Here is a 19198-nt window from a genome sequence, read left to right on the forward strand (position 1 = left end):
AGATTCGCAGATCCAAAGTCTCACTTCTTCTATTTAAACTTTTGCTCGATCTTGATGGCATATCGGTATGTCGTTCCGAGCAAGGAGATGTTCAGAAATTCTATTTCTTCCTGGATGTACCTGTGCAGGCAGCCGCGGTATTTGAGTACCAAATGCTGCTATGAATCCTTGATACCCAAGTCTGTGTGAAGGATATGGAAAATATTGGTAAACTTCGTCACGTCTTGGTCCCTTCCCTGCCGCAACATGGTCCACTTTATGTATTGATCCTCATAGCTTCCAACAGGGTAGTACTGCTCCATGATGGTAGTTCGGAATGAATTCCAAGTGGGTGCGGCTAAAAACAGCAAGGTCGTACTTTCATTCTTTTGCTTGCAGTAGGTTTCCCACTAGTCCTTGACGTGGGGGGCAGTTTTGAGAAGAGCGAAAGTAGTCTTTTCCTGGCTGAAAAAATCATGAACAGAAAAATACCATTCTAGCAGATTTAACCATTCATCTATGACGTCTACATCTATCTGACCCTCAAATATGGGAATGTCAAAGTTAACTTTTACCTTAAAGGGTGTGGTGCTTCGAGAATAGCTGCTAGAAGTAGATGTGTTGTCCCTGGGTAGCCGCTGAAGGATCTAGGCAAAGTTGTCCATCATCATGTTCCTTTGTCACTCGAGGGCCTCTTCAAGCAAGATTTTGATAGGATCTCTTGCCCCCTCATCTTTATTTTCATCCACCATGGGAGGTCGTCGGGATTTGCGAGGTTGGTCTTGCAACGGTTCGACCAATTCAAGCCCTAACTCCTTATATCTCGACCTTGTTGGGGACATGCAAATGAAGACAGAGAAAGTGCAGACTGCTCTGATACCACTGATCCAGATTTAAACAGGAACACAACAAATTATAGATATAACCATACATATAGAGATGCAACAGAAATAATACTTCATTTCATTACTGTAAAATACTGAAATATGCTTACAAACAGAAATGGAAATAAACTAGCTAAGTTGATGGTAGCTTATCTTTGAGAAGAGATGTGGGGGCTACATGCCTCTAAACTCTGTTACAATGAGGTTAGAAGGCCTATTTATTGAAAACCCTAAACATCCAAAAACATAACCCTAGAAGATGAAACGCCAATCTGTGGGCCCCGTTTGGGTAAATTGGTACATCAACTTCCCGGGGTCATAACTTTGCTATACGATCTTCGTTTGACACACACAATATCTCGTTAGAAAGATCTATCCTAGAACTAAAACTTTTGGAAGAGCAAAATTGGTCCAAAAAACATCGTTTAGGGCCTCAAAACGGCTCCAGACGTTTAGGACCCAAAAAACTACTAAAAATAGTAAATTGTGCTATAATTAAGGAAGCTGAAAACCTGAAAGAAACAATGGTGGGGGTCCAAGTGGACTTGGCGAGTGGCCACCAATATCCACCTGGATCATGCATATACACGCGGGTTGCCTTCAGTGAAGTAGCATATACATGTTAGCATATGAATGATCAGGGTTGCAGTTGATTTTGTGTGTTTATGCACTATTTTGAGTTCGGTTTTGTGTTCTGGTTACAATGATCTCACTGTTCTGTTTGAATTAAGTTGGTTTTTACTTTAGTTGATCTACAAGTTATGATGTATTAAAGCAGGTGGATCTAGTGTGAAAATTTATGAAATGTAGTCCACGGATGTTGCTGAGGGTTGGAGCCTTTAGTGAGGAAGTCAAAGCTTCCTGCCAGTAGTAGCTGGTAATCAGATCAGGGGGTTGGAGCTCCCTTCCAGTAGGAGATGGAGAACGAGTGAAGGTTGTAGCCTTTAGTAGGTGGGTGCCTACGTACTGGCATGAGTCTGCACCAGTACAAGAATGTAAGAAGATTTTGATATTAATAAGTTTGAAGATTGAGACGACAACAATGGTGGTTTTCTCCCACATTGGGTTTCCACCTTAAATCTTGGTGTTCATGTGTGTTGTGTATGTGGGATACTTTATTCTATTCTTACTACACCTGCTTCTTATTAAATGCCTGATAAATTCTTACATTTTAGAGTAAGTTTAACAAATAAAGAATTAACTGTTTTACAAGTTCACTAAGCATATGCAAGTTGTTTTACAACATTCGTGTACATACGCGAGTTGGGTTCAGTGAAGTCATGTACATATTTCAGAAAAGAAAATTATTATTGTGAGTTTTAAAATATTTATTCACCCCCCCCTAGTATTTTTCCCAACAATTGGTATCGAAGCAGGTCCTTCAAAAGAAGCTTGATCGCTTGGAGGAAGATCTCCCAATATGAGCAATCAAGACGGAATGACATCTATTAGACCACCACTCTTCAACGGAAATAATTTAATATATTGGAAGACAATAACTAGATCCTATCTCCAATGCTTTGGAGCAGATGTTTGGGAAATTATGGAAGGAGGTTACCAATATCCATCCGCAGTTCCCACAGATGCAACAGAAAAGAAGACGTATGAAACCAATGCCAAACCTTTCAATGCATTATTGGGAAGTCTGACATAATTAGAATTTGTCAAATTTATGCAGTTAAACATGACAAAAGAAATATGGGACAGAATCATTCAAAGTTATGAAGGTGATACCAATGTAAAAAGTGTTAAACTCGAAACTCTTAGAATTCAATATGAAACTCTTATAATGCATAATGATGAACGTATTTCTAGTTTCTTTCTGCATATAGATGAGATTGTAAATTGCATGAAAATTTTGGGTGAAGAAAAAAAGGACACCACTTTAGTAGAGAACATATTAAGATCTCTAACTCCTAAATTCGATTCAAAAGTGTTTGCCATTGAAGAGAAGCAAGATCTGTAGACTCTTACTGTTGTTCAACTTCATGGGATCCTGACTGCTTTTGAAATGAGGAAAGGAGGTCCCTCAAAAGTCAGAGAAGCCACATTTAAAGCATCTGCAAAAGGAAGAACAAAAGGAATCATGATATATATCAGAAGAAGATGAGGTGAAATTTGTGAATAAACTTCAACTAGGCACCGAAAGGTTCAGAGGTAAGCTTCCCTCCAAATGTTTTTCTTGTGGCAGAGTTGCTCATTATGCTACTAAATGTCCTCATAAAGACAACCATGACAAAGGGAAGGATATTGCAAAAGGTAATAGGAGACGGTTTGACAATAGGAGAAGTTATTATACTCATGAAGAGAGTGATGGCTTGTCAAATAGCGAAGAAGGAGAATCTGATCAAGATCTTAAATTTATCATGGCTTTTGAGAAAAATACTAATGAGCCTAATGATAAATTTGTTGATGCTTTAGACGAAAAATATTTCTTTGAAGAAATTACTCAACTCAAAATTTGCTTGGAAGAAAACAAAGTAGCCATAGATAAATTGAAGCATCAACTCATAGAAAAGGAAAAGCATAATGAGAAGTTAGAATGTGAAGTAGTGAGTCTAAGAAAGGAACTTGAGAAAATAAAAACTTTGAATCTTAGATTTTCTAAAGGATTTGAAACCTTAGATGAATTTATCAAGGTACAATTCTCTCCTCTTATGAAGACAAGTCTTGGATGCAGTGGAGAAACATATCAAATAGAAAAGTCTTCAATCACCACCAGAAGCTATCTAAACGCAACAAAAACTAGTCAGCAAAGCTTTAGTCCTCAGCAAAAGAATAAAGGCATTCCACAGGTAAATCATGTTCACTCTAATCCAAGGATGAACAACAATAGAAGCACCAGTCAAAAGGTAAACAACACCAAAAGATTCTATGATCACATAAATTTCTTCTTTAATGGACAATGTTTCTCATGTCATAATTTTGGTCATAAGGCTTCTCAATGTGTTGCATACAAAACCATCATGACTAGAGAAGCAAGAAAACAAAGGAATGAGACAGGAGTCAAGAAGAACACTTATAATAACTTCTCACCTCTTAAAGATGAAATTGAATTCTAATTTTGCAATAACTTTGGACATGAAGAATCTAAATGCAGGAGAAAATTACAACCAACATCTCAAAAAGAGAAAATATCAACAAATTCTAAGGTATGGAAAAGGAAGGAGTTATAGTATGAAAGTTGTGGCATAGCATTGTTTGTAGAAGGACAAGAAAATCAATGGTACATTGATAGTGGATGCTCAAAACACATGACAGGTGATAAAGATAAACTTATTTCATACAATGCTTTAGAGAAAGAAAAGAATGTCACTTTTGGAAATGACTCACCTACTGTCATTAAGGGTAAAGGTTCTGTTTTTCTAAAAGAAAAGGTTACAACTGGTAATGTTATGTATGTTGATGGATTAAAGCATAACTTATTAAGTGTTAGACAAATGTGTGACCAAGGAAATGAGGTGCTATTCTGATCAAAAGAATGTGTGGTTCGTGAACTTGACACAGGAAAGACCATAATAAAAGGAACAAGAACCCCGAGCAATCTGTATATATTGAAAGGTGGCCAAGAACAATGTTACCTAGGCAAGGCAGAGGAAAACTGGTTATGGCACAAAAGGTTGGGACATCTAAGCTTCTCTCAAATAAGCAAATCAAGCAAGCTCAAAGTTGTTCGTGATCTACCCAACATCACCCTACCAGAAAGTACCATATGTAAGTCATGTTAATTCGATAAGCAAAAAAAAGTTAAATTGAATGCCAAAGAAGGATCAACAAGTAAGCCTCTTGAACTTATGCATACTGATTTGTGTTGACCAATAAGGAAAAATTCACCTCGTGGAGAACAATTCTATATCTTATTCATTGATGACTTTTTCTAGAATGCGCTAGAACGGTTTATTGAAACACAAAGATGAAGCATTTGATAAATTTAAAGTCTTCAAAGAATTAGTTGAAAATGAATTAGATATAAAAATCAAATGTCTCAGATCTGACCGAGGAGGAGAATACATATCAGATGAATTCTTTGATTTTTGTGAACAACATGGCATAAAAAGACAATTTTCTATAACTAAAACTCCTCAACAAAATGGCGTGGCAGAAAGAATGAATAGAACTATTCAACAAATGGCTCATGCTATGCTTGATGAGTCTAGAACTCTTGAAACCTTCTGGGGTGAAGCTGCACATACCACAGTAAATATTCTCAACAAGGCTCATGTTCATGTGAATAGTGATAAAAACCCGTATGAACTTTGGTATGGTAAGCTTCCCACTGTAAAGCATTTTAGAGTTTTTGGAAGAAAATGTTTCATGAAAAATAATGATGAAGAACTTGGTAAGTTGAAAGCTAGAGCATATGAAGGAATACTTCTTGGTTACTCATCTGGAAGCAAAGGATACAAATGTTACAATAAGAGAATTCGGAAAATTGTTGAATGCATTGATGTTGTGATTGATGAAGCATGTAGAGATCCCAAAAGGGTAACATCAACAAAACATGGTGATGACGATGAATTATTTACCACATCAAATTGCAATGATATAGATTCAGAAGAAACCAATGAAGCAACAGAAGAAGACACATCAGACAAAGAAAAAGGCTCCATCCAGGTATGTTCAAAAGAATCATTCAGAAACTCAAATTCTAGGAGACAAGGAATCTAGGGTACAAACAAGAAGAACCCTTGTAGGATCTCCTATTTATCTAACTTTATTATCCACCATTGAACCAAAAAATGTAAATCAAGCTAGTAAAGATGAATGTTGGGTTAAGGCCATGAATGAAGAACTTTATCAATTTGAAAAGAATGATACTTGGGAATTCGTTCCAAGGCCTCCTGATAAAAATGTTATTGGAACAAAATGGATATTCAAAAATAAGTTGAATGAAAATGGAGAGGTCATTAGGAACAAAGCTAGACTTGTTTGTAAAGGTTATGCTCAACAAGCAGGTATAGACTTTGAATAAACATTTGCACCAGTAGCCAGACTTGAAGCCATAAGAATGTTTCTTGCATTTTCAAGTTTTTGACATTTCCAAAATTTATCAAGTGGATGTAAAATTTGCTTTCCTTAATGGAGATCTAGAAGAAGAAGTATATATTGAACAACCAGAAGGATTCATTTTGGGAATAATGAAAACCTTATATGCAAACTCAAAAAGGCTTTATATGGGCTAAAACAAGCTCCGTGGGAATGGTATTATCGTCTTGACAAATATCTTCAACAACAAGGTTTCACAAAAGCATTCACAAAGAACAACTTGTGCTTGAAAATTAAGGATGATAAACTGTTAATTATTGTTGTTTATGTTGATGATATCATCTTTGGTAGTAATGAAGAATCTATGAGTCAAAACTTTGCTTTTGTTATGCAACAAGAATTTGAAATGTCTTTACTTGGGGAACTAACCTATTTTCTTGTTCTAAAAGTGCAACAAGAAAAAGATGGCATCTTTATCTCACAAACAAAATATCTCAAGTAGATTCTGAATAAGTATGGGATGGAAGATTGAAAACTTGTATGTACTCCCATGATGACAGGATGTAGCCTCAGTTCTAATGATGATTCTCCCACAATAAACCAACCAGAGTACAAGTCTATGATTGGAAGTTTGTTTTATCTAACAGGTACCATACCAAAAATCATGCATGAAGTTGGGATTGTTGGACATTCCAAGCCAATCAAAAGGAGTCACATCTTCAGGCAATAAAGAGAATATTCAAATATCTCCAAGGAGCCCAAGACTTTGGGCTATGGTATCCTAAGATGCAGATCTTACCCTTCATGCATACATAGCTGCAAATTGGGCTGGAAATGTTGATGACCGGAAAAGCATTAGTGGAGGTGCATTTTACATGGGACTCTGCTTGGTATATTAGTTCAACAAGAAACAAAGTTCCATTGCCTTATCTACAACGGAAGCAGAGTATGTGGTTGTTGCATCTTGTTGCACACAACTTCTCTGGATGATGTAAACATTACAAGATTACAAATCAAAAGTTCTCCACCCATCTCCATCCTATGTGATAATACAAGTGCTATTAGTATTTCGTAAAATCATGTTATGCACTCCAAGACCAAGCATATTCCAATTAAGTATCACTTGCTATGATAACAAATGCTTGAGCAAAACGTTAAATTGGAGTATGTTCCCTCCAAAGAACAAGTTGCTGATATATTTACTAAACCTCTTCCCAGAGAAGAATTTGAATATCTAAGACAGAATCTGGGAGTTATCTCTGCCTCATTTTTCTATTAATCTAATATGCTCAATCTACAGGTGAAAATTTAGAAGGTTTCTTTTTGTACGTGGGTTTCATGAAGTATATTCGCGTATATACACAAGTTTCTTTGCAAACAGTCGCGTATGATTTTCGTTGATAGAAAAATAGTGGGACGGACTCAAGATCAACCTCTGACATCCTACTGCCAGTTATGATTTGATTTTTCTTGGTCTGGTGTTGATGGGTACAGTTTTCTGTTATGGTATAGAGCTATGCTTTTCTCATTGATATTTATCTGATTGATGAATATGCTTTGATGAATGATTTGTTGACAATGAACAAGTAGCACAGGTTCAAGGGGAGCATTAGCCTTGCAGAATATAATGGATTTTTTGGCATTATGGTTGCTGAATTATGCTACTATTAATATCTTTTGGTCTCAATTATTAATTTCATATATGTCATTTGATGTAAAGGTCATGTGGAGACTTATGATGTAATAATTGTCATATTCAGTCATGTATGGACTTTTGAGGTCATGTCAAATATGTAATCCGACTAAGTTGGGTGGTAGTGTCAAAAATGTAATCCCACTTGGTTGGGTGGTTGAGTCAAATATGTATCCACACTTGGTTGGGTGATTGATGTAAGTATGATTCCTTGGTGATAGGAAGTTCATACTCAGTTGAGTTATAGAGTCATGTTCTTCATTTGAAAATCTTTTTGAAGATTCAGCATGTGCTCAAGGGGAGAATGGATAATATAGTACAAATAATATCAAAAGGGGGAGATTTTGTCTGCCCTTTTCCCTTGATGTCAAAGGGGGAGCTTTTGTCCACCCTTTTCCCTTGATGTCAAAGGGTGAGAGTATCTTGGTGTTTGAATAATGGTTATTTGACGTATCTAACATGTTTCGACAAGTTGAGGTGATAAACACCAACATGGTTGCCATCAAGTCCAAAGGGGGAGTTTGTTGGCATTATGATGCATGTAATGTCCTTGATGGCAACTCACTTGTAATAAAACAAGTATATGTTAACTAGATGAATCCAAAGGTTAGTTTAGAGATGACAAAGTGATGGAACAAAATAACATAATGATGGGACAAAGGTTTACAGATCAGAATCAGAAGTTTGATAAAGGTGAATATTTGAAGATCTATACATAAGTTTGTTAAGGCCAAGTTGCGTATACACGCAGGTACAAAGAAGAAAAGTCGTGTACATGCTGGCACACTTATTTAAGAATACCAAGGGTCCTTACCATGGTATTAGCCCACAATATTGAGTGCAATGATAGTTACTTGATTCTGTCCAAGATTACCACTGGCACTAATGTAGTTTTGACTCATGGTATTGACTCATGGTATTGGCTAAGGCTCTAACTATATAAGAAGGTGAAGATCAAAGTGCTAAGTGTGCATGTGAAAGGGTTTTTGATGAATACTTGAATCTGAAGTATATTTTCATTGTAAGGGCCATAGTTGACACATAGATCTGAAATAATTATCCACCAATGAATATAATGATGGATCAGGATCATGAGACCTGAAATGACTTTCCATTGTATGATTTGCTCATGGATTGACTAGATCTAAGTATTGACACATGTTTTTATCTCTAAATATTATGATTGGGGTCTTTCTAAAGTTCTAAAGAGATGCACAAATTTAGGTCAAAATTTGTTGATATGTACATAGGTTTGTCTTGGTTAAGTTGCGTATACATGTGAGTTCATTTCTTCAAATCCACGTACACAAAGGAAGGGTTTTTGTTCATAAATGACTGATCAACCTGTTGTGTGTGGAGCATGATTGTTCAGAGGTCTTTGTTTCAACGGGATGTATACCCCAGGAAGTTTTGTACACCCCTCCACGCGGGGAGGGGGGGGGGTGCGGGGGGGACTTGTCCCCCCCACGGGGGTCCGGGGGGGCCGATCCCCCTCGGCTAGGGGGTCCGGGGGTCAGCGGTCCCCCGGTGGGGGCTCGAGGGCAGCGCCCCCGAAGCCAAAAATAAATGTAAAATTGCCTTGTAAAAGTATAGTAATTTCTAGTCAATCTGGGCCGTTCATTAGGCGGATGATCTAACGGTAGAACTTATGTTTAGTTTAGGGTTTTTTTGCTCTAGAAGGCAACCCCTCTCTTTGTATGAGGGTATTGTATTTGAGGCTGTGAAATATATGTGTATTTCTGTGAGCGAGAAACAGAGAGGTGAGACTGTGAGAGAAAACAGAGGATATTACAGTGGATTTGCTGTAGGTTGTGTCTCTTCATTTTGCTGGATAATAGAAAGGAAGACCTGGCTGTTCGGGGTGGACGTAGCCCAAACTGGGTAAGCCACGTATATCTGTGTCTCTCTTGTTTTGTGCGTTTTCTGTGTTTATATTTCTGCAATATTTTATGTGTTCCATTGCTCCGTAATATATATTTTTCTAACACAACCTTATCAATGTTGATGTATCTTTGTTGTCTGTCAATGATGTCCTCATGTTGATCTGGGTTGAGTGATAATGTCTGAAGTAGAACTGATTGAATGATGAAGTTGAATTTGGTTACATGTTGATCAGTTGAAAATATTATTGATGTTGCTAATTGTATGAGGGTTATTTAAGCTAACAAAATATTTCAAAATAACTCTAGTCAACTTTGTGTCTAATTCAAAATTACAAGTTTTCAGTATATCGAGATCTGTACGCAAGTTTCTCTACAGAAAAGCGCGTGTATACGCGGGTTGCCTTAAGTGAAGTAACATATACATGTTGACATATGAATGATTAGGGTTGTAGTTGATTCTGTGTGTTGATGTAGTATTTTGAGTTTAGTTCTGTGTTCTAGTTACAATGATGGGGGACTTGTCCCCCCCACGGGGGTCCGGGGGCCAGTGGTCCCCTGGCGGGGGCTCGGGGGCAACGCCCCCGAAGCCAAAAATAAATGTAAAATTGCCTTGTAAAAGTATAGTAATTTCTAGTCAATCTGGGCCGTTCATTAGGCAGATGATCTGACGGTAGAACTTATGTTTAGTTTAGGGTTTTTTTGCCCTAGAAGGCAACCCCTCTCTTTGTATGAGGGTATTGTATTTGAGGCTGTGAAATATATGTGTATTTCTGTGAGCGAGAAACAGAGAGGTGAGACTGTGAGAGAAAACAGAGGATATTACAACGGATTTGTTGTAGGTTGCGTCTCTTCATTTTGCTGGATAATAGAAAAGAAGGACTGGCTGTTCGGGGTGGACGTAGCCCAAACTGGGTGAACCACGTATATCTGTGTCTCTCTTGTTTTGTGCGTTTTTTGTGTTTATATTTCTGCAATATTTTATGTGTTCCATTGCTCCGTAATATATAATTTTCTAACACAACCTTATCAATGTTGATGTATCTTTGTTGTCTGTCAATGATGTCCTCATGTTGATCTGGGTTGAGTGATAATGTCTGAAGTAGAACTGACTGAATGATGAAGTTGAATTTGGTTACATGTTGATCAGTTGAAAATATTATTAATGCTACTAATTGTATGAGGGTTATTTAAGCTAACAAATATTTCAAAATAACTCTAGTCAACTTTGTGTCTAATTCAAAATTACAAGTTTTCAGTATATTGAGATCTGTACGCAAGTTGCTCTACAGAAAAGCGCGTGTATACGCGGGTTGCCTTAAGTGAAGTAACATATACATGTTGACATATGAATAATTAGGGTTGTAGTTGATTCTATGTGTTGATGTAGTATTTTGAGTTTAGTTCTGTGTTCTAGTTACAATGATCTCATTGTTCTATTTGAATTAAGTTGGTGTTTTCTTCAGTTGATCTACAAGTTGTGATGTATTAAAGTAGGTGGATCCAGTGTGAAAATTTATGAAACATGGTCCACAGATGTTGCTGAGGGTTGGAGCCTTTAGTGAGGAAGTCGAAGCTTCCTACCAGTAGTAGCTGGTAATCAGATCAGGGGGTTGGAGCTCCCTTCCAGTAGGAGATGGAGAATGAGTGAAGGTTGTAGCCTTCAGTAGGTGGGTTCTTGCGTACTGGCATGAGTCTGCACCAGTACAAGAATGTAAGAAGTTTTTGATATTAATAAGTTTGAAGACTGAGATGACAACAACGGTGGTTTTCTCCCACATTGGGTTTCCACCTTAAATCCTGGTGTTCATGTGTGTTGCTTATGTGTGATAATTTATTATGTTCTTATTGCACTTGCTTACTGCTTATCAAATGCCTGATAAATATCTTACATTCTAGTTTAAGTTTAACAAATAAAGAATTACTTGTTTTACAAGTTTACTAAGCATACACTAGTTTCTTTTACAACTATCACGTACATACGCGAGTTGGGTTCAGTGAAGTCGCGTACATATTTCAGAAAAGAAAATTATTATTGTGAGTGTTTATAATACTGATTCACCACCCCCCCCACTAGTATTTTTCCCAACAAATAGATCAATTGGTCGTAGTCCCTTTCAAGTAGGTCTGGGTTTTCAACCATTATGTTTGATTGATGTCGTCATGCGTCATGAAATTACACAAACAAAATCCACACATGTATAGTTATAGGTTGATAAAGAAACCATGTTTATTGAATGCATCCAACACATCCTCTAGTAGGTTCATGACATCTTGGAGAAGTCTAATGCCAAGTACAAGCAATGATATGATCAAAATCGGGTGCCACATAATTTTCAGGTGGGCAACAAAGTTTGGTTGCATTTTCATAAATAACGCCTTACTGGAGCCCATCGGAAGCTCATAGCACTCTAATATTGGCCTTACACCATCACCAATATTGTGGGAGACAATGCTTTTGAGCTCAAAATTCCCCCATTCCTTGGCCTACACCCAATGTTCAATGTGGACCACCTTCGGCCATACTTTCCACCATTATTGGGAACATTAGACATTGCAGAAAAACTCACATCAACAAAGATAAACCCAGACTGTATAGAACTGGACACAACTGATTGCATCATGGACACGTAGATCAAGAACACTCACCAATTGAAAATACAACGGTATCGGGTTGTCAAAGTTGGCCAATTCCTACACTAAGGGAAGTGGCTCACCAAGGACCAAGTTCAATAGAAGTTTCCCCATCTCATAGAGGCACTGAACGCAATGGGGATCGTTGCTTTCTAAAAGGGGAGGAATGATCCAAGTGGATATTTGTGGCCACCCATCTATTCCACTTGATTGTTTCTTTTAGTTTCCTTAATTGTAGCACAATTTACTAGTTTTGGCAAATTTTTGGGTCCTAAATTTCCGAAGTCATTTTTTGGAAAATAGGAAAATTGATTAACCTATAGCAATGGTTTTTAGTCAAAATTTTATTTGAAAGTTTTAGTCCTTGGATATATATTTCTAACGAGGTATTGTATGCCAAAGTTACGACCCCGGGAAGTTGATGTACCAAGTCACCCCAACGAGGCCCGCAGACTTTTGGTGCTTCATCTCCTAGGGTTAGGGTTTTGGATGTTTAGGGTTTTCCATTGTTTCTCAATAATAAATAGGTCTTCAAGCCTCATTATAACATAGTTCAAAAGGCATGTAGCTGCCACATTTCTTCTCAGAGATAATATATGATCGTCTAAGCTAGTTTATTTGCATTCCGCATGTAAACAATTTTCAATACTTTGTTACTAATGAATTGAAGTTCTGTTTTCGTTGTATATTGTTGTTTCTCTTCATATATGTATATCATTTTATTCCTTCATAAATCTGGATCGTCCATATCCATGCCTTTAAAACAACAATGTTTGTTCATACATGGATGTCTCATTCCTCGACATTGCAAGCTATGATAACTCAGTACATTACACAAGCATAAAGTATTTTGAACATGAGAGTCATAAGCAGACACTTATCTTTGATAAATTGGTCCAAACAACTAATATTGGGTCTTCAACTCTCTGCCCAACCTTAGACACATTATGACCAAGTCCTTCTTGCATTAGTCACCCCTGAGCTAGATTCTAGAGCTTGAGGATAAATGCTTAACGGATTAAAGCATTTCTGCCAATTGGAATAGGGAATCTAGAGAACTATCCACCTCCGCCCACCAGCTACATCATTTTGTTAATATCTCATAGGGAATCTATAGGTCCACCACATCCACCCTGTAGCTACTCCAATAAGAATTATGGTTCTACCAATACAGGCTAGAACAGGGAATCCAGAGGCTTACCACCTCCACCCTAAACTAAATGAGGGGCTTTAGAGGCTTAACGCCTCCACCCTCAACGAATCCTTGACACAGTGGTTCCACTCGATCCTAGGAATCTATAATCCATTGTAAAATCTAGAAAACAAGCAAAGGAGGGATAAAGAACTCTCCTTTATGGAATCCAAGGAGTAGGCCTCCACCCAAGCTGTCAAGGGAATCCAAAGAATACCATCTCCACCCTCCAATCTTATAGGGAATCTAGAGACTATTTTCGTCACCTGGAAGATATTATTCAACCTCCCAATGGTAATTGAATGGTTACTATACTCCTTGCCTTCCGATAGTGACACAAAGTGATGTGCTCTTTTCCTCTTGGTTAGGATTTCTTTCCTTCTCTATAGCACAACAAATGCTTCTATGAACCTCTCCCCGAGGATTTCTTTCCTTTTTTTCAATTTTCCCTCAACTTCTTTCTCTGTTGTCTTACGTTCTCTCTATTGTTATCCCCTCACTACATACAAATTCTATCTTCACGAATGCCTCCTCCCCTTGTAGTGCCATTCTTTATACCCCTTCCAGTTCCTTCCTCATGGGTCCTTTCTATCATGTTGCAACAATTTCGATTAGGTGCACAGGCACTCCTGATGCCTCTAACTTCTCCTCTTTGTCATGGTAGTTCTTATTTCAGAGTAGTGGTGGGGATGTTGTTGTGTTAGCTCCCTACCCCACTCTCCCATTGGCTGACTTCAACTGTCCCTGTTGCTAACACAACTAATCCTTAATTTTTTTGTCCTCTCTCCTTTGTGGAATTATTCAAGGAAGGCATGACATCTGTTGTCCTTCTTTCATGCTTAATTAATTTATAAAACCAGTCCATTTAAGGTACACTTTCTATCCCTTCAATGATTGTCATGAAACCAGTCAAGGTTCCATCAAATCCCAAGAAATTTCCTTCCTCAAACTCTATAATCCATGTCCCAATTCTCAGGACTTTTTAATTTATAATCAAAATGCATGAATGTTTACAATTGTTTATAAGATGGGAATTTTCCCAAAGGGGTTGTTGTAGTATTAGTTAGGGGAATTGGGTTAGTTTTATGAGATGTCTAGTTGGTCAAGGTATCTTCCAAATTCCCAAGGTTAATGTACCTTTTAAGATCCCTAGGGATGAGTGCCATATGAGATGATAGAGCTAAACTTTGGAAATGGATGATAGTCAATGTACCTCTTAAAATGAGCCTTAAGGACACAAAGCTCAATATATTATGAAGGTCATCAAAATGGGGTAGTTATATTTACATTTCCCTGGAGATGGTCTTTTGATAACTACTTTAGTCACATCATTATGGATGAATCATATGCTAGTTAGTTATAGTTACAAAGGGACTTATGCCATGGTTGACGGTTTATGTGTCATAATGTCACGAGTGTGAATGGTGTGACTGTAGAAGAGTGTGGAAGATGAAGGGGAGAAGAAAACCACTATGAGCGACATGATTTGATACATGATTGTGTGTCCATGTTGCAAATTATGCATTTCAAGAAATATAGTTAAGAGCACATGGAAGGGCAATGCCCTCTTATGCATATTATTATGAGTATAGAAGTTGTTGCATATTGTGTAAATGTTAAACTTTTAAAATTGAATTTATATGTTGTATTCACAAATATTATAAAATATTTATTTATAAATAGAAAAGATCAATATTAGGTACACAATTCAATGAAAGATTAGTTAATCTAATAATGAGGATTAGTCAAATGGGCATGCATGAGGGATGACAAATAGAGGCTTTCATGTGAATTATATATATATATATATATATATATATATATATATATATATATATATATATATATATATATATATATATATATATTGAAGTGTGTGCTCGGAGTGAAGATCTTAGGGACAACTTGAAAAACATGTAAGGTTTGGGTTTTCTCCATATTCGTGGGGGTAGATCTCTTGTTTATATAAGGCGAATCCATAGTGTTGTATTAACTTGGAGTTGTGATGGAAAGTGAAGGAAAATTTTGGTAGAGCTCTAGTGATTGAGAATTTAAGGGGATTGAGAAACATGGCTGGTATAGAATTGTCTTTTAAATTGTTGCCTTTTTTGTGGTTATTGATTTGTAACTAAATTAATTTTTTTATAAGTTTTTCTTAATAAAATTAAGAATATGTTTCGCTTTATTACATAAAATTTAAATAAATCTTTTATATAAAATGTTAAATATTTTCTTTTAAATATGTGATAGAATATTATTTTTAATTCTAAATTATTAATTTATAAATGAATTATATTTAAGTTATTTTTTGTAATAATAAATTGTTAATCATATTTATTGAAATTTACATTTAAAAATACACTGCATTATCTTTATTTATTTTTATATTAATAAATTTAAATTTTCTTCCTATTAAATAAATAATTATATTAATTAATATATAAAAAGTTATTACTTTTCCTATTTTGTATTCATTTTATTATTATTTATCAGTTAATAGTTGTTAAATATTACATTTTCATATAGTATGAATAGAGATTTTATCTAAATTTAAAATTAAGATAATATTATTATTTATTTTATTAGTATTATAGTTTTGTCTAAATGTAAAATTAAAATAATATTTTGTTATATTATTATTATTTATTTTGAATTTATTACTTTTCCAATTTTGTATTTATCTTATTATTATTTATCAGTTAATAATATTGGAATAGTGATGTTACTTAAATTTTTTTTGTTATAATTTCTCTTTATTCATCCCTTGTGGTTTTTTTCTCTATATTTATGATATGTAGTAGAATGAGGGGTTGAATAATAGTCCTTTTCCATTGGTGCAACTTATTCTCCCTCTTCGAGGTTGTGTCTATTTATCATTAAAGTGTTGAAATGTTAAACTTGTGTTGTTTTTTTAAATAGAAAATGACATGTAATTTTATTCATCAAAGAAGAATGAAATTACATTTTATATATGCCAGATCGCATTCCAGAGCTACATAATGTAAAAAAAAATAACACTAACCAAAAAAGAAACCCAAAAGGGCTTGCCCAAAGACAACACCAAGGAAAATTCTTGGAGGAAATAAGCTACACATTTTAGAGAACCATTTTTAAAACCCTAGGGTTTGCATAAGAATGGCAAACCCTAGGGCATAGAAAGGAAAACATTGCAAAAACAAAGGTAAGGCAAAGACCCCCACAAAACAAAAATATTGTGAATGCTCCCACATATTATGAACAAGGCTCAACGACCCACACGAGAAACCCCAGAAAAAGTATAGTTGGGTACAAGTTGCCTTGAAAGCCAAAACAAGCAGCACAAAACCAAACATCGAATATATACCAAATAGGGCAACAAGCCCAAGAAATAAACACGCGACATCATCCATGCAAATAAACACAAGCACCAACCAAAGAGGACATTAGCAGTGACAAAGAGAAGTTGAGCGAAAACACTACAAAGCAAAACCTCGAGCATTTCCCAATCGTACCAGAATATTGGCAGCAATAAAAGAAGCACCCCGAAGAAAGCAAAGGGCTGCAACGAAACACCCATGCGTGCCACAAAGAGTCCAATACATAAAACAACACTGAGAACACAACAAGAAGATGAAGGTCTGACAACTAGACAAACAAAGGCACAAAACAGAGAGCTGGGGCGATAAGGAATCAACCCCCGAACCTTCCATTCCCTCAACTCCTTGAATAACAACTCATGTACACTATTTGTTTAAATATTAAACTAGTTGTGTGTACAATTATTTATTTCATTGTATCGAAAGGTGCTTTATAGTTTAGACTAGGAATAGAGGCACTTTACAGTTTAGAATAGGAAGCACAAAAGTGATTTACAATTTAGAATAGGGAGTTGAGAGACACTTTACAGTTTAGTAAGGACAACATTTCAGTAAAAATGAGATGTTGTAATGTCTATAAATAAGTGTAAACATAATAATAATAATAATAATAATAATAATAATAATAATAATAATAATAATAATAATAATAATAATAATAATAATAATACATAACAAAATGTATACTCAATTAATATTAAAAAATTAAAATATATAAAAACATAAATTAATTTAAAACAAAAATTTAAACAAGGAGAAGTAAGCAAATTGGCCATAACTGAGGAAACTTAAAAAAAAGAGATCACAAGTAACAAAATTTTGAGTAACCCAACATACTTGAATAAGGCTTTGACACACATATTTTAAACAATATTTTATGTTTTTACAATTATAATGCCATTTTTTAAAGTAATATTACTTTATACCATCTACCCATTTTATTACAAATAATAACCAGCCAAAAATAGCAAAGTATTTCAATATAAAATATATGTAGCATTTAAGACTTTTACATCTCTTCATTGCATGCAACCACTAAAATATTATTCACCTTGAAAATGAAAAAGTATCTCAGCAATCCATTAATTTACTCTTGTTAATGAAAAGTTATCTTACCCATTCATTATTATATTCTTGTATTCTTGTTGAGTATTATATTCTTGTATTCTTGTTGAGTGACATTCTTGAAAAACAAACCTATAAAAATAAATAATTTTATTTCCTTAAACACACTTTCTAGAAAATCAAATAAAATTAAAAACAAATATTCAATTTTAAAATTTTATAAACTATATATATTTAATATAATAATTTAAAATTTCAATAAAATCTTTAAAAATACCCAAAAATCAAATAACTTTAACTCTACCAGAATCACCCATTTCTACCAGTATCACCCATTTTTGGATTATATTTAATTATTACATCCATACATAAATATAAAAAACTTTGCTACCAATAATTGTTTAATAAATAGATATTCATTCGAAAATGAAACTTTAATTATGATATATTGTTTTGTTAAAATCTTAATCCTAATCATATATAAATGGTTTTAACAATTATGAAATCCTTATGTTCAAATCAAAGTTTTTAATAATCAAATATACTTGACGAGATTATTAAGTTGATTGGTCGGCCATAAAAGAAAAAGATAATGAATATCAACCATGAAAGTGAGTTTCGTGGATAGTATTGGATGGATACTTGTCACCGGTGAATTAATAGTAGGTGAGACCCATTTGGAATGGTAGTTGCGTATTATATCATTCACCTAACCAGTGGAGATGCCTTCTGTGAGTGAGCGTGACAGAAGGTGTTGTGGCTTCCCTGAAATTTCACATCAGTGGTAAAGTGCACCTTTAAACAGACGCGTCCCCAGGATACGTTTTTAGCCGCTAATACACCATCATATTATTGCTCAACGAGTCCACTGCATCTTCTGAAAGTGTTTTTGCAGTTTCCCCTTCAGAATTTCACACTGCCTTTGTTCCAACCATCAAAATCTTTTTTTGCAGTTTCCCCTTCAGAATTTCACACTGCCTTTGTTCCAATCATCTAAATCAATTCGTTGATAGATCCTAAAATTTCCATAATCCTGTGTCAATGGAAAACCTAACTATGGGCTCCCTCGACTGTGACCATGCTTCTGCTGCTGCTGCTTCTTCCTGCACGACCTCCACTTCTTCCTCTACTTCTTGTCCCAATTACCAAATCTTTATCAATCATCGCGGCCCTGACGTAAAAAAGGGCTTTGCCAACCATCTTTACAGAGGCCTTCGTGATCAAGGATTGAGCGTGTTTTTGGACAAGAAGGAATTGGAAGAGGGCCACAATATTCCTTGTCAGATAGAAAACGCTATCCGTGGTGCCTCTGTCCACGTTGCAATTTTATCTCCAACGTATGCGCAATCTAAATGGTGTTTGGATGAACTTCTTCTCATGAAGAATTCAGGGGCTTTTATTATTCCAGTGTTCTACAAGGTCGATCCTTCTATGGTCCGCTGGACGGTCAAAGACGGAGCCTTCGCTGAAGCCCTGCGGCAACATGAACAGAAAACAACACATGACCCCGAAACTGGTAAACAGAAGCC

The sequence above is a fragment of the Pinus tabuliformis genome, chromosome 3_1 (assembly GCF_031772625.1).
Source record: "Pinus tabuliformis cultivar Carrire ecotype Pingquan chromosome 3_1, CPIR1, whole genome shotgun sequence".
NCBI classification, from domain to species: Eukaryota; Viridiplantae; Streptophyta; class Pinopsida; order Pinales; family Pinaceae; genus Pinus; species Pinus tabuliformis.